At 53.5% G+C, this 17,173-nt stretch overlaps 1 protein-coding gene across 3 annotated transcripts in view; it reads right to left on the bottom strand.

Moving 5' to 3' along the window:
* The window catches only part of LOC132341435 (arrestin domain-containing protein 3-like), a 70,918-nt gene that overhangs the window by 23,204 nt on the left and 30,541 nt on the right, over positions 1–17,173 (bottom strand). The window lies entirely within an intron of this gene.

The following is a 17,173-nucleotide window of genomic DNA, read 5'->3' on the forward strand; positions in this document are numbered from 1 at the left end:
ACACACCCATGGCCAAAAGTGTCTGTGGGGTGAAACACCACACACACCCACGGCCAAAAGTGTCTGTGGGTGAAACACCACATAGCCATGGCCAAAAGTGCCTGTGGGTGAAACATCACACAGCCATGGCCAAAAGTGTCTGTGGGTGGAACACCACATAGCCATGGCCAAAAGTGTCTGTGGGGTGAAACATCACACAGCCATGGCTAAAAGTGTCCCTGGAGTGAAACACGACACAGCCATGGCCAAAAGTGTCTGTGGGGTGAAACACCACACAGCCATGGCCAAAAGTGTCTGTGGGGTGAAACACCACACACCCATGACCAAAAGTGTCTGTGGGGTGAAACACCACACAGCCATGGCCAAAAGTGTCTGTGGGTGAAACACCACACACCCATGGCCAAAAGTGTCTGTGGGTGAAACACCACACACCCATGGCCAAAAGTGTCTGTGGGGTGAAACACCACACACACCCATGGCCAAAAGTGTCTGTGGGTGAAACACCACACACCCATGGCCAAAAGTGTCTGTGGGGTGAAACACCACACAGCCATGGCCAAAAGTGTCTGTGGGTGAAACACCACACAGCCATGGCCAAAAGTGTCTGTGGGGTGAAACACCACACAGCCATGGCCAAAAGTGTCTGTGGGTGAAACACCACACAGCCATGGCCAAAAGTGTCTGTGGGGTGAAGCACCACACAGCCATGGCCAAAAGTGTCTGTGGAAGTGAAACACCACAAAGCCATGGCCAAAAGTGTCTGTGGGTGAAAAACCACACACCCATGGCCGAAAGTGTCTGTGGGGTGAAACACCACACAGCCATGGCCAAAAGTGTCTGTGGAAGTGAAACACCACACAGCCATGGCCAAAAGTGTCTGTGGGGTGAAACACCACACAGCCATGGCCAAAAGTGTCTGTGGGGTGAAACACCACACAGCCATGGCCAAAAGTGTCTGTGGGGTGAAACACCACACACCCAGAAAGACAAAAGTGTCTGTGGAAGTGAAACACCACACAGCCATGGCCAAAAGTGTCTGTGGGGTGAAACACCACACAGCCATGGCCAAAAGTGTCTGTGGAAGTGAAACACCACACAGCCATGGCTAAAAGTGTCTGTGGGGTGAAACAGCACACAGCCATGGCTAAAAGTGTCTGTGGGGTGAAACACCACACAGCCATGGCCAAAAGTGTCTGTGGGGTGAAACACCACACAGCCATGGCCAAAAGTGTCTGTGGGTGACACACCACACACCCAGCCAGCCAAAAGTGTCTGTGGTGTGAAACATCACACAGCCATGGCCAAAAGTGTCTCTGGGTGAAACACCACACAGCCATGGCCAAAAGCGTCCCTGGAGTGAAACACCACACACCCATGGCCGAAAGTGTCTGTGGAAGTGAAACACCACACAGCCATGGCCAAAAGTGTCTGTGGGTGAAACACCACACAGCCATGGCCAAAAGTGTCTGTGGGGTGAAACACCACACACCCATGGCCAAAAGTGTCTGTGGGGTGAAACACCACACAGCCATGGCCAAAAGTGTCTGTGGGTGAAACACCACACAGCCATGGCCAAAAGTGTCTGTGGGGTGAAACACCACACACCCATGGCCAAAAGTGTCTGTGGGGTGAAACACCACACAGCCATGGCCAAAAGTGTCTGTGGGGTGAAACACCACACACCCATGGCCGAAAGTGTCTGTGGGTGGAACACCACACAGCCATGGCCAAAAGTGTCTGTGGGGTGAAACACCACACACCCAGCCAGCCAAAAGTGTCTGTGGGGTGAAACACCACACAGCCATGGCCAAAAGTGTCTGTGGGTGAAACACCACACAGCCATGGCCAAAAGTGTCTGTGGGTGAAACACCACACAGCCATGGCCAAAAGTGTCTGTGGGGTGAAACACCACACAGCCATGGCCAAAAGTGTCCCTGGAGTGAAACACGACACAGCCATGGCCAAAAGTGTCTGTGGGGTGAAACACCACACAGCCATGGCCAAAAGTGTCTGTGGGGTGAAACACCACACACCCATGGCCAAAAGTGTCTGTGGGGTGAAACACCACACAGCCATGGCCAAAAGTGTCTGTGGGTGAAACACCACACACCCATGGCCAAAAGTGTCTGTGGGTGAAACACCCACACCCATGGCCAAAAGTGTCTGTGGGGTGAAACACCACACAGCCATGGCCAAAAGTGTCTGTGGGTGAAACACCACACAGCCATGGCCAAAAGTGTCTGTGGGTGAAACACCACACAGCCATGGCCAAAAGTGTCTGTGGGGTGAAACACCACACAGCCATGGCCAAAAGTGTCTGTGGGGTGAAACACCACACACCCATGGACAAAAGTGTCTGTGGGGTGAAACACCACACAGCCATGGCCAAAAGTGTCTGTGGGGTGAAACACCACACACCCATGGCCGAAAGTGTCTGTGGGTGGAACACCACACAGCCATGGCCAAAAGTGTCTGTGGGGTGAAACACCACACAGCCATGGCCATAAGTGTCTATGGGGTGAAACACCACACACCCAGCCAGCCAAAAGTGTCTGTGGGGTGAAACACCACACAGCCATGGCCAAAAGTGTCTGTGGGTGAAACACCACACAGCCATGGCCAAAAGTGTCTGTGGGTGAAACACCACACAGCCATGGCCAAAAGTGTCTGTGGGGTGAAACACCACACAGCCATGGCCAAAAGTGTCCCTGGAGTGAAACACGACACAGCCATGGCCAAAAGTGTCTGTGGGGTGAAACACCACACAGCCATGGCCAAAAGTGTCTGTGGGGTGAAACACCACACACCCATGGCCAAAAGTGTCTGTGGGGTGAAACACCACACAGCCATGGCCAAAAGTGTCTGTGGGTGAAACACCACACACCCATGGCCAAAAGTGTCTGTGGGTGAAACACCCACACCCATGGCCAAAAGTGTCTGTGGGGTGAAACACCACACACCCACGGCCAAAAGTGTCTGTGGGTGAAACACCACACACCCATGGCCAAAAGTGTCTGTGGGGTGAAACACCACACAGCCATGGCCAAAAGTGTCTGTGGGTGAAACACCACACAGCCATGGCCAAAAGTGTCTGTGGGGTGAAACACCACACAGCCATGGCCAAAAGTGTCTGTGAAAGTGAAATACCACCCAGCCATGGCCAAAAGTGTCTGTGGGTGAAACACCACACAGCCATGGCCAAAAGTGTCTGTGGGTGAAACACCACACAGCCATGGCCAAAAGTGTCTGTGGGGTGAAACACCACACAGCCATGGCCAAAAGTGTCTGTGGGGTGAAACACCACACACCCATGGACAAAAGTGTCTGTGGGGTGAAACACCACACAGCCATGGCCAAAAGTGTCTGTGGGGTGAAACACCACACACCCATGGCCGAAAGTGTCTGTGGGTGGAACACCACACAGCCATGGCCAAAAGTGTCTGTGGGGTGAAACACCACACAGCCATGGCCATAAGTGTCTATGGGGTGAAACACCACACACCCAGCCAGCCAAAAGTGTCTGTGGGGTGAAACACCACACAGCCATGGCCAAAAGTGTCTGTGGGTGAAACACCACACAGCCATGGCCAAAAGTGTCTGTGGGTGAAACACCACACAGCCATGGCCAAAAGTGTCTGTGGGGTGAAACACCACACAGCCATGGCCAAAAGTGTCCCTGGAGTGAAACACGACACAGCCATGGCCAAAAGTGTCTGTGGGGTGAAACACCACACAGCCATGGCCAAAAGTGTCTGTGGGGTGAAACACCACACACCCATGGCCAAAAGTGTCTGTGGGGTGAAACACCACACAGCCATGGCCAAAAGTGTCTGTGGGTGAAACACCACACACCCATGGCCAAAAGTGTCTGTGGGTGAAACACCCACACCCATGGCCAAAAGTGTCTGTGGGGTGAAACACCACACAGCCATGGCCAAAAGTGTCTGTGGGTGAAACACCACACACCCATGGCCAAAAGTGTCTGTGGGTGAAACACCACACACCCATGGCCAAAAGTGTCTGTGGGGTGAAACACCACACACACCCATGGCCAAAAGTGTCTGTGGGTGAAACACCACACACCCATGGCCAAAAGTGTCTGTGGGGTGAAACACCACACAGCCATGGCCAAAAGTGTCTGTGGGTGAAACACCACACAGCCATGGCCAAAAGTGTCTGTGGGGTGAAACACCACACAGCCATGGCCAAAAGTGTCTGTGGGTGAAACACCACACAGCCATGGCCAAAAGTGTCTGTGGGGTGAAGCACCACACAGCCATGGCCAAAAGTGTCTGTGGAAGTGAAACACCACAAAGCCATGGCCAAAAGTGTCTGTGGGTGAAAAACCACACACCCATGGCCGAAAGTGTCTGTGGGGTGAAACACCACACAGCCATGGCCAAAAGTGTCTGTGGAAGTGAAACACCACACAGCCATGGCCAAAAGTGTCTGTGGGGTGAAACACCACACAGCCATGGCCAAAAGTGTCTGTGGGGTGAAACACCACACAGCCATGGCCAAAAGTGTCTGTGGGGTGAAACACCACACACCCAGAAAGACAAAAGTGTCTGTGGAAGTGAAACACCACACAGCCATGGCCAAAAGTGTCTGTGGGGTGAAACACCACACAGCCATGGCCAAAAGTGTCTGTGGGTGAAACACCACACAGCCATGGCCCAAAGTGTCTGTGGGTGAAACACCACACAGCCATGGCCAAAAGTGTCTGTGGGGTGAAACACCACACAGCCATGGCCAAAAGTGTCTGTGGAAGTGAAACACCACACAGCCATGGCTAAAAGTGTCTGTGGGGTGAAACAGCACACAGCCATGGCTAAAAGTGTCTGTGGGGTGAAACACCACACAGCCATGGCCAAAAGTGTCTGTGGGGTGAAACACCACACAGCCATGGCCAAAAGTGTCTGTGGGTGACACACCACACACCCAGCCAGCCAAAAGTGTCTGTGGTGTGAAACATCACACAGCCATGGCCAAAAGTGTCTCTGGGTGAAACACCACACAGCCATGGCCAAAAGCGTCCCTGGAGTGAAACACCACACACCCATGGCCGAAAGTGTCTGTGGAAGTGAAACACCACACAGCCATGGCCAAAAGTGTCTGTGGGTGAAACACCACACAGCCATGGCCAAAAGTGTCTGTGGGGTGAAACACCACACACCCATGGCCAAAAGTGTCTGTGGGGTGAAACACCACACAGCCATGGCCAAAAGTGTCTGTGGGTGAAACACCACACAGCCATGGCCAAAAGTGTCTGTGGGGTGAAACACCACACACCCATGGCCAAAAGTGTCTGTGGGGTGAAACACCACACAGCCATGGCCAAAAGTGTCTGTGGGGTGAAACACCACACACCCATGGCCGAAAGTGTCTGTGGGTGGAACACCACACAGCCATGGCCAAAAGTGTCTGTGGGGTGAAACACCACACACCCAGCCAGCCAAAAGTGTCTGTGGGGTGAAACACCACACAGCCATGGCCAAAAGTGTCTGTGGGTGAAACACCACACAGCCATGGCCAAAAGTGTCTGTGGGTGAAACACCACACAGCCATGGCCAAAAGTGTCTGTGGGGTGAAACACCACACAGCCATGGCCAAAAGTGTCCCTGGAGTGAAACACGACACAGCCATGGCCAAAAGTGTCTGTGGGGTGAAACACCACACAGCCATGGCCAAAAGTGTCTGTGGGGTGAAACACCACACACCCATGGCCAAAAGTGTCTGTGGGGTGAAACACCACACAGCCATGGCCAAAAGTGTCTGTGGGTGAAACACCACACACCCATGGCCAAAAGTGTCTGTGGGTGAAACACCCACACCCATGGCCAAAAGTGTCTGTGGGGTGAAACACCACACAGCCATGGCCAAAAGTGTCTGTGGGTGAAACACCACACACCCATGGCCGAAAGTGTCTGTGGGGTGAAACACCACACAGCCATGGCCAAAAGTGTCTCTGGGTGAAACACCACACAGCCATGGCCAAAAGTGTCTGTGGGGTGAAACACCACACAGCCATGGCCAAAAGTGTCTGTGGGGTGAAACACCACACAGCCATGGCCAAAAGTGTCTGTGGGGTGAAACACCACACACCCAGAAAGCCAAAAGTGTCTGTGGAAGTGAAACACCACACAGCCATGGCCAAAAATGTCTGTGGGGTGAAACACCACACAGCCATGGCCAAAAGTGTCTGTGGGTGAAACACCACACAGCCATGGCCAAAAGTGTCTGTGGGGTGAAACACCACACACCCATGGCCAAAAGTGTCTGTGGGTGAAACACCACACAGCCATGGCCAAAAGTGTCTGTGGGGTGAAACACCACACAGCCATGGCCAAAAGTGTCTGTGGGTGAAACACCACACACCCATGGCCAAAAGTGTCCCTGGGGTGAAACACCACACACACCCACGGCCAAAAGTGTCTGTGGGTGAAACACCACACAGCCATGGCCAAAAGTGTCTGTGGGGTGAAACACCACACACCCATTGCCAAAAGTGTCTGTGGGTGACACACCACACACCCATGGCCAAAAGTGTCTGTGGGGTGAAACACCACACACCCAGCCAGCCAAAAGTGTCTGTGGGTGACACACCACACACCCATGGCCAAAAGTGTCTGTGGGGTGAAACACCACACACCCAGAAAGCCAAAAGTGTCTGTGGAAGTGAAACACCACACAGCCATGGCCAAAAATGTCTGTGGGGTGAAACACCACACAGCCATGGCCAAAAGTGTCTGTGGGTGAAACACCACACAGCCATGGCCAAAAGTGTCTGTGGGGTGAAACACCACACAGTCATGGCCAAAAGTGTCTGTGGGTGAAACACCACACACCCATGGCCAAAAGTGTCTGTGGGGTGAAACACCACACACCCATGGCCAAAAGTGTCTGTGGGGTGAAACACCACACAGCCATGGCCAAAAGTGTCTGTGGGGTGAAACACCACACAGCCATGGCCAAAAGTGTCTGTGGGGTGAAACACCACACAGCCATGGCCAAAAGTGTCTGTGGGGTGAAACACCACACACCCAGAAAGCCAAAAGTGTCTGTGGAAGTGAAACACCACACAGCCATGGCCAAAAATGTCTGTGGGGTGAAACACCACACAGCCATGGCCAAAAGTGTCTGTGGGTGAAACACCACACAGCCATGGCCAAAAGTGTCTGTGGGTGAAACACCACACACCCATGGCCAAAAGTGTCTGTGGGGTGAAACACCACACAGCCATGGCCAAAAGTGTCTGTGGGTGAAACACCACACAGCCATGGCCAAAAGTGTCTGTGGGGTGAAACACCACACAGTCATGGCCAAAAGTGTCTGTGGGTGAAACACCACACAGCCATGGCCAAAAGTGTCTGTGGGGTGAAACACCACACAGCCATGGCCAAAAGTGTCTGTGGGGTGAAACACCACACAGCCATGGCCAAAAGTGTCTGTGGGTGAAACACCACACAGCCATGGCCAAAAGTGTCTGTGGGGTGAAACACCACACAGTCATGGCCAAAAGTGTCTGTGGGTGAAACACCACACACCCATGGCCAAAAGTGTCTGTGGGGTGAAACACCACACACCCATGGCCAAAAGTGTCTGTGGGGTGAAACACCACACAGCCATGGCCAAAAGTGCCTGTGGGGTGAAACACCACACAGCCATGGCCAAAAGCGTCCCTGGAGTGAAACACCACACACCCATGGCCGAAAGTGTCTGTGGGTGAAACCCCACACAGCCATGGCCCAAAGTGTCTGTGGAAGGGAAACACCACACAGCCATGGCCAAAAGTGTCTGTGGGGTGAAACACCACACACACCCATGGCCAAAAGTGTCTGTGGGTGAAACACCACACAGCCATGGCCAAAAGTGTCTGTGGGTGAAACACCACACAGCCATGGCCCAAAGTGTCTGTGGGGTGAAACACCACACAGCCATGGCCAAAAGTGTCTGTGGGGTGAAACACCACACAGCCATGGCCAAAAGTGTCTGTGGGTGAAACACCACACACCCATGGCCAAAAGTGTCCCTGGGGTGAAACACCACACAGCCATGGCCCAAAGGGTCTGTGGGGTGAAACACCACACAGCCATGGCCAAAAGTGTCCGTGGGGTGAAACACCACACATCCATGGCCAAAAGTGTCCCTGGGTGAAACACCACACAGCCATGGCCAAAAGTGTCTGTGGGGTGAAACACCACACACCCAGCCAGCCAAAAGTGTCTGTGGGTTGAAACACCACACACCCATGGCCAAAAGTGTCTGTGGGTGAAACACCACACAGCCATGGCCAAAAGTGTCTGTGGGTGAAACACCACACACCCATGGCCAAAAGTGTCTGTGGAAGTGAAACACCACACAGCCATGGCCAAAAGTGTCTGTGGAGTGAAACACCACACAGCCATGGCCAAAAGTGTCTGTGGGTGAAACACCACACAGCCATGGCCAAAAGTGTCTGTGGGTGAAACACCACACAGCCATGGCCCAAAGTGTCTGTGGAAGGGAAACACCACACAGCCATGGCCAAAAGTGTCTGTGGGGTGAAACACCACACACACCCATGGCCAAAAGTGTCTGTGGGTGAAACACCACACAGCCATGGCCAAAAGTGTCTGTGGGTGAAACACCACACAGCCATGGCCCAAAGTGTCTGTGGGGTGAAACACCACACAGCCATGGCCAAAAGTGTCTGTGGGGTGAAACACCACACAGCCATGGCCAAAAGTGTCTGTGGGTGAAACACCACACACCCATGGCCAAAAGTGTCCCTGGGGTGAAACACCACACAGCCATGGCCCAAAGTGTCTGTGGGGTGAAACACCACACAGCAATGGCCAAAAGTGTCTCAGGGTGAAACACCACACAGCCATGGCCAAAAGTGTCCCTGGGTGAAACACCACACAGCCATGGCCAAAAGTGTCCGTGGGGTGAAACACCACACAGCCATGGCCAAAAGTGTCTGTGGGTGAAACACCACACAGCCATGGCCAAAAGTGTCTGTGGGTGAAACACCACACAGCCATGGCCCAAAGTGTCTGTGGGGTGAAACACCACACAGCCATGGCCAAAAGTGTCCCTGGGGTGAAACACCACACACCCATGGCCAAAAGTGTCTGTGGGTGAAAAACCACACACCCATGGCCAAAAGTGTCTGTGGGGTGAAACACCACACAGCCATGGCCAAAAGTGTCTGTGGGTGAAACACCACACAGCCATGGCCAAAAGAGTCTCTGGGGGAAACACCAAACAGCCATGGCCAAAAGTGTCTGAGAGGAGAAACACCACACACCCACAGCCAAAAGTGGCTGTGGGTGAAACACCACACAGCCATGGCCAAAAGTGTCTGCGGGGTGAAACACCACACAGCCATGGCCAAAAGTGTCTGTGGGGTGAAACACCACCCAGCCATGGCCAAAAGTGTCCCTGGAGTGAAACACCACACAGCCATGGCCAAAAGTGTCTGTGGGTGAAACACCACACAGCCATGGCCAAAAGTGTCTGTGGGTGAAACACCACACACCCATGGCCAAAAGTGTCTGTGATGTGAAACACCACACACCCATGGCCAAAAGTGGCTGTGGGGTGAAACACCACACAGCCATGGCCAAAAGTGTCTGTGGGGTGAAACACCACACAGCCATGGCCAAAAGTGTCTGTGGGTGAAACACCACACAGCCATGGCCAAAAGTGTCTGTGGGTGAAACACCACACACCCATGGCCAAAAGTGTCTGTGGAAGTGAAACCCCACACAGCCATGGCCCAAAGTGTCTGTGGAAGGGAAACACCACACACCCATGGCCAAAAGTGTCTGTGGGGTGAAACACCACACACACCCATGGCCAAAAGTGTCTGTGGGGGAAACACCACACAGCCATGGCCAAAAGTGTCCCTGGGTGAAACACCACACAGCCATGGCCAAAAGTGTCCGTGGGGTGAAACACCACACATCCATGGCCAAAAGTGTCTGTGGGGTGAAACACCACACAGCCATGGCCAAAAGTGTCTGTGGGGTGAAACACCACACAGCCATGGCCAAAAGTGTCTGTGGGTGAAACACCACACAGCCATGGCCAAAAGTGTCTCAGGGTGAAACACCACACAGCCATGGCCAAAAGTGTCCCTGGGTGAAACACCACACAGCCATGGCCAAAAGTGTCCGTGGGGTGAAACACCACACATCCATGGCCAAAAGTGTCTGTGGGGTGAAACACCACACAGCCATGGCCAAAAGTGTCTGTGGGGTGAAACACCACACAGCCATGGCCAAAAGTGTCTGTGGGTGAAACACCACACAGCCATGGCCAAAAGTGTCTGTGGGTGAAACACCACACAGCCATGGCCCAAAGTGTCTGTGGGGAGAAACACCACACAGCCATGGCCAAAAGTGTCTGTGGGGTGAAACACCACACACCCATGGCCAAAAGTGTCTGTGGGGTGAAACACCACCCAGCCATGGCCAAAAGTGTCTGTGGGGTGAAACACCACAAAGCCATGGCCAAAAGTGTCTGTGGGTGAAACACCACACAGCCATGGCCAAAAGTGTCTGTGGGTGAAACACCACACAGCCATGGCCAAAAGTGTCTGTGGGGTGAAACACCACACAGCCATGGCCAAAAGTGTCCCTGGGTGAAACACCACACAGCCATGGCCAAAAGTGTCTGTGGGGTGAAACACCACACACCCAGCCAGCCAAAAGTGTCTGTGGGTTGAAACACCACACACCCATGGCCAAAAGTGTCTGTGGGTGAAACACCACACAGCCATGGCCCAAAGTGTCTGTGGGGTGAAACACCACACAGCCATGGCCTAAAGTGTCTCTGGGGGAAACACCACACAGCCACAGCCAAAAGTGGCTGTGGGGTGAAACACCACACAGCCATGGCCAAAAGGGTCCCTGGAGTGAAACACCACACAGCCATGGCCAAAAGTGTCTGTGGGTGAAACACCACACAGCCATGGCCCAAAGTGTCTGTGGAAGTGAAACACCACACAGCCATGGCCAAAAGTGTCTGTGGGGTGAAACACCACACAGCCATGGCCAAAAGTGTCTGTGGGGTGAAACACCACACAGCCATGGCCAAAAGTGTCTGTGGGGTGAAACACCACACAGCCATGGCCAAAAGTGTCTGTGGGGTGAAACACCACACAGCCATGGCCAAAAGTGTCTGTGGGGTGAAACACCACACAGCCATGGCCAAAAGTGTCTGTGGGGTGAAACACCACACAGCCATGGCCCAAAGTGTCTGTGGAAGTGAAACACCACACAGCCATGGCCAAAAGTGTCTTTGGAAGTGAAACACCACAAAGCCATGGCCAAAAGTGTCCGTGGGGTGAAACACCACACAGCCATGGCCAAAAGTGTCCCTGGGGTGACACACCACACACCCATGGCCAAAAGTGTCTGTGGGTGAAACACCACACACCCATGGCCAAAAGTGTCTGTGGGGTGAAACACCACACAGTCATGGCAAAAAGTGTCTGTGGGTGAAACACCACACAGCCATGGCCGAAAGTGTCTGTGGGTGACACACCACACACCCAGCCAGCCAAAAGTGTCTGTGGGGTGAAACACCACACAGCCATGGCCAAAAGTGTCTGTGGGTGACACACCACACACCCAGCCAGCCAAAAGTGTCTGTGGGGTGAAACACCACACAGCCATGGCCAAAAGTGTCTGTGGGGTGAAACACCACACAGCCATGGCCAAAAGTGTCTGTGGGTGAAACACCACACAGCCATGGCCAAAAGTGTCTGTGGGTGAAACACCACACACCCATGGCCAAAAGTGTCTGTGGGGTGACACACCACACAGCCATGGCCAAAAGTGTCCCTGGAGTGAAACACCACAGAGCCATGGCCAAAAGTGTCTGTGGGTGAAACACCACACACCCATGGCCAAAAGTGTCTGTGGGGTGAAACACCACACAGCCATGGCCAAAAGTGTCTGTGGGTGAAACACCACACCGCCATGGCCAAAAGTGTCTGTGGGGTGAAACACCACACAGCCATGGCCTAAAGTGTCTCTGGGGGAAACACCACACAGCCACAGCCAAAAGTGGCTGTGGGGTGAAACACCACACAGCCATGGCCAAAAGGGTCCCTGGAGTGAAACACCACACAGCCATGGCCAAAAGTGTCTGTGGGTGAAACACCACACAGCCATGGCCCAAAGTGTCTGTGGAAGTGAAACACCACACAGCCATGGCCAAAAGTGTCTGTGGGGTGAAACACCACACAGCCATGGCCAAAAGTGTCTGTGGGGTGAAACACCACACAGCCATGGCCAAAAGTGTCTGTGGGGTGAAACACCACACAGCCATGGCCAAAAGTGTCTGTGGGGTGAAACACCACACAGCCATGGCCAAAAGTGTCTGTGGGGTGAAACACCACACAGCCATGGCCAAAAGTGTCTGTGGGGTGAAACACCACACAGCCATGGCCCAAAGTGTCTGTGGAAGTGAAACACCACACAGCCATGGCCAAAAGTGTCTTTGGAAGTGAAACACCACAAAGCCATGGCCAAAAGTGTCCGTGGGGTGAAACACCACACAGCCATGGCCAAAAGTGTCCCTGGGGTGACACACCACACACCCATGGCCAAAAGTGTCTGTGGGTGAAACACCACACACCCATGGCCAAAAGTGTCTGTGGGGTGAAACACCACACAGTCATGGCAAAAAGTGTCTGTGGGTGAAACACCACACAGCCATGGCCGAAAGTGTCTGTGGGTGACACACCACACACCCAGCCAGCCAAAAGTGTCTGTGGGGTGAAACACCACACAGCCATGGCCAAAAGTGTCTGTGGGTGACACACCACACACCCAGCCAGCCAAAAGTGTCTGTGGGGTGAAACACCACACAGCCATGGCCAAAAGTGTCTGTGGGGTGAAACACCACACAGCCATGGCCAAAAGTGTCTGTGGGTGAAACACCACACAGCCATGGCCAAAAGTGTCTGTGGGTGAAACACCACACACCCATGGCCAAAAGTGTCTGTGGGGTGAAACACCACACAGCCATGGCCAAAAGTGTCTGTGGGTGAAACACCACACCGCCATGGCCAAAAGTGTCTGTGGAAGTGAAACACCACACACCCATGGCCAAAAGTGTCCCTGGAGTGAAACACCACCCAGCCATGGCCAAAAGTGTCTGTGGGGTGAAACACCACAAAGCCATGGCCAAAAGTGTCTGTGGGTGAAACACCACACAGCCATGGCCAAAAGTGTCTGTGGGTGAAACACCACACAGCCATGGCCAAAAGTGTCTGTGGGGTGAAACACCACACAGCCATGGCCAAAAGTGTCTGTGGATGAAACACCCACACCCATGGCCAAAAGTGTCTCTGGGGTGAAACACCACACAGCCATGGCCAAAAGTGTCCCTGGGCGAAACACCACACAGCCATGGCCAAAAGTGTCTGTGGGGTGAAACACCACACACCCATGGCCAAAAGTGTCTGTGGGTGAAACACCACACAGCCATGGCCCAAAGTGTCTGTGGGGTGAAACACCACACAGCCATGGCCAAAAGTGTCTGTGGGGTGAAACACCACACAGCCATGGCCAAAAGTGTCTGTGGGGTGAAACACCACACAGCCATGGCCAAAAGTGTCTCTCTGGGAAACACCACACACCCATGGCCAAAAGTGTCTGTGGGGTGAAACACCACCCAGCCATGGCCAAAAGTGTCTGTGGGGTGAAACACCACAAAGCCATGGCCAAAAGTGTCTGTGGGTGAAACACCACACAGCCATGGCCAAAAGTGTCTGTGGGTGAAACACCACACAGCCATGGCCAAAAGTGTCTGTGGGGTGAAACACCACACAGCCATGGCCAAAAGTGTCCCTGGGTGAAACACCACACAGCCATGGCCAAAAGTGTCTGTGGGGTGAAACACCCACACCCATGGCCAAAAGTGTCTGTGGAGTGAAACACCACACAGCCATGGCCAAAAGTGTCTGTGGGTGAAACACCACACAGCCATGGCCAAAAGTGTCTGTGGGGTGAAACACCACACACCCATGGCCAAAAGTGTCCCTGGAGTGAAACACCACACAGCCATGGCCAAAAGTGTCTGTGGGTTGAAACACCACACACCCATGGCCAAAAGTGTCTGTGGGTGAAACACCACACAGCCATGGCCCAAAGTGTCTGTGGAAGGGAAACACCACACAGCCATGGCCAAAAGTGTCTGTGGGTGAAACACCACACAGCCATGGCCAAAAGTGTCCCTGGGGTGAAACACCACACACCCATGGCCAAAAGTGTCTGTGGGTGAAAAACCACACACCCATGGCCAAAAGTGTCTGTGGGGTGAAACACCACACAGCCATGGCCAAAAGTGTCCCTGGGGTGACACACCACACAGCCATGGCCAAAAGTGTCTCTGGGGTGAAACACCACACACCCATGGCCAAAAGTGGCTGTGGGTGAAACACCACACAGCCATGGCCAAAAGTGTCTGCGGGGTGAAACACCACACAGCCATGGCCAACAGTGTCTGTTGGGTGAAACACCACCCAGCCATGGCCAAAAGTGTCCCTGGAGTGAAACACCACACAGCCATGGCCAAAAGTGTCTGTGGGTGAAACACCACACATCCATGGCCAAAAGTGTCTGTGGGGTGAAACACCACACAGCCATGGCCAAAAGTGTCTGTGGGGTGAAACACCACACAGCCATGGCCAAAAGTGTCTGTGGGTGAAACACCACACAGCCATGGCCAAAAGTGTCTGTGGGTGAAACACCACACACCCATGGCCAAAAGTGTCTGTGGAAGTGAAACACCACACAGCCATGGCCAAAAGTGTCTGTGGAGTGAAACACCACACAGCCATGGCCAAAAGTGTCTGTGGGTGAAACACCACACAGCCATGGCCAAAAGTGTCTGTGGGTGAAACCCCACACAGCCATGGCCCAAAGTGTCTGTGGAAGGGAAACACCACACAGCCATGGCCAAAAGTGTCTGTGGGGTGAAACACCACACACACCCATGGCCAAAAGTGTCTGTGGGTGAAACACCACACAGCCATGGCCAAAAGTGTCTGTGGGTGAAACACCACACAGCCATGGCCCAAAGTGTCTGTGGGGTGAAACACCACACAGCCATGGCCAAAAGTGTCTGTGGGGTGAAACACCACACAGCCATGGCCAAAAGTGTCTGTGGGTGAAACACCACACACCCATGGCCAAAAGTGTCCCTGGGGTGAAACACCACACAGCCATGGCCCAAAGTGTCTGTGGGGTGAAACACCACACAGCAATGGCCAAAAGTGTCTCAGGGTGAAACACCACACAGCCATGGCCAAAAGTGTCCCTGGGTGAAACACCACACAGCCATGGCCAAAAGTGTCCGTGGGGTGAAACACCACACATCCATGGCCAAAAGTGTCCCTGGGTGAAACACCACACAGCCATGGCCAAAAGTGTCTGTGGGGTGAAACACCACACACCCAGCCAGCCAAAAGTGTCTGTGGGTTGAAACACCACACACCCATGGCCAAAAGTGTCTGTGGGTGAAACACCACACAGCCATGGCCCAAAGTGTCTGTGGGGTGAAACACCACACAGCCATGGCCAAAAGTGTCCATGGGGTGAAACACCACACAGCCATGGCCAAAAGGGTCCCTGGAGTGAAACACCACACAGCCATGGCCAAAAGTGTCTGTGGGTGAAACACCACACAGCCATGGCCCAAAGTGTCTGTGGAAGTGAAACACCACACAGCCATGGCCAAAAGTGTCTGTGGGGTGAAACACCACATAGCCATGGCCAAAAGTGTCTGTGGGTGAAACACCACACACCCATGGCCAAAAGTGTCCCTGGGGTGAAACACCACACAGCCATGGCCAAAAGTGTCTGTGGGTGAAACACCACACAGCCATGGCCAAAAGTGTCTGTGGGTGACACACCACACACCCATGGCCAAAAGTGTCTGTGGGGTGAAACACCACACAGCCATGGCCAAAAGTGTCTGTGGGTGAAACACCACACACCCATGGCCAAAAGTGTCCCTGGAGTGAAACACCACACAGCCATGGCCAAAAGTGTCTGTGGGGTGAAACACCACACACCCAGCCAGCCAAAAGTGTCTGTGGGTTGAAACACCACACACCCATGGCCAAAAGTGTCTGTGGGTGAAACACCACACAGCCATGGCCCAAAGTGTCTGTGGAAGGGAAACACCACACAGCCATGGCCAAAAGTGTCTGTGGGTGAAACACCACACAGCCATGGCCAAAAGTGTCCCTGGGGTGAAACACCACACACCCATGGCCAAAAGTGTCTGTGGGTGAAAAACCACACACCCATGGCCAAAAGTGTCTGTGGGGTGAAACACCACACAGCCATGGCCAAAAGTGTCCCTGGGGTGACACACCACACAGCCATGGCCAAAAGTGTCTCTGGGGTGAAACACCACACACCCATGGCCAAAAGTGGCTGTGGGTGAAACACCACACAGCCATGGCCAAAAGTGTCTGCGGGGTGAAACACCACACAGCCATGGCCAAAAGTGTCTGTTGGGTGAAACACCACCCAGCCATGGCCAAAAGTGTCCCTGGAGTGAAACACCACACAGCCATGGCCAAAAGTGTCTGTGGGTGAAACACCACACATCCATGGCCAAAAGTGTCTGTGGGGTGAAACACCACACAGCCATGGCCAAAAGTGTCTGTGGGGTGAAACACCACACAGCCATGGCCAAAAGTGTCTGTGGGTGAAACACCACACAGCCATGGCCAAAAGTGTCTGTGGGTGAAACACCACACACCCATGGCCAAAAGTGTCTGTGGAAGTGAAACACCACACAGCCATGGCCAAAAGTGTCTGTGGAGTGAAACACCACACAGCCATGGCCAAAAGTGTCTGTGGGTGAAACACCACACAGCCATGGCCAAAAGTGTCTGTGGGTGAAACCCCACACAGCCATGGCCCAAAGTGTCTGTGGAAGGGAAACACCACACAGCCATGGCCAAAAGTGTCTCTGGGGTGAAACACCACACACACCCATGGCCAAAAGTGTCTGTGGGTGAAACACCACACAGCCATGGCCAAAAGTGTCTGTGGGTGAAACACCACACAGCCATGGCCCAAAGTGTCTGTGGGGTGAAACACCACACAGCCATGGCCAAAAGTGTCTGTGGGGTGAAACACCACACAGCCATGGC

The sequence above is a fragment of the Haemorhous mexicanus genome, chromosome W (assembly GCF_027477595.1).
Source record: "Haemorhous mexicanus isolate bHaeMex1 chromosome W, bHaeMex1.pri, whole genome shotgun sequence".
Taxonomy (NCBI): Eukaryota; Metazoa; Chordata; class Aves; order Passeriformes; family Fringillidae; genus Haemorhous; species Haemorhous mexicanus.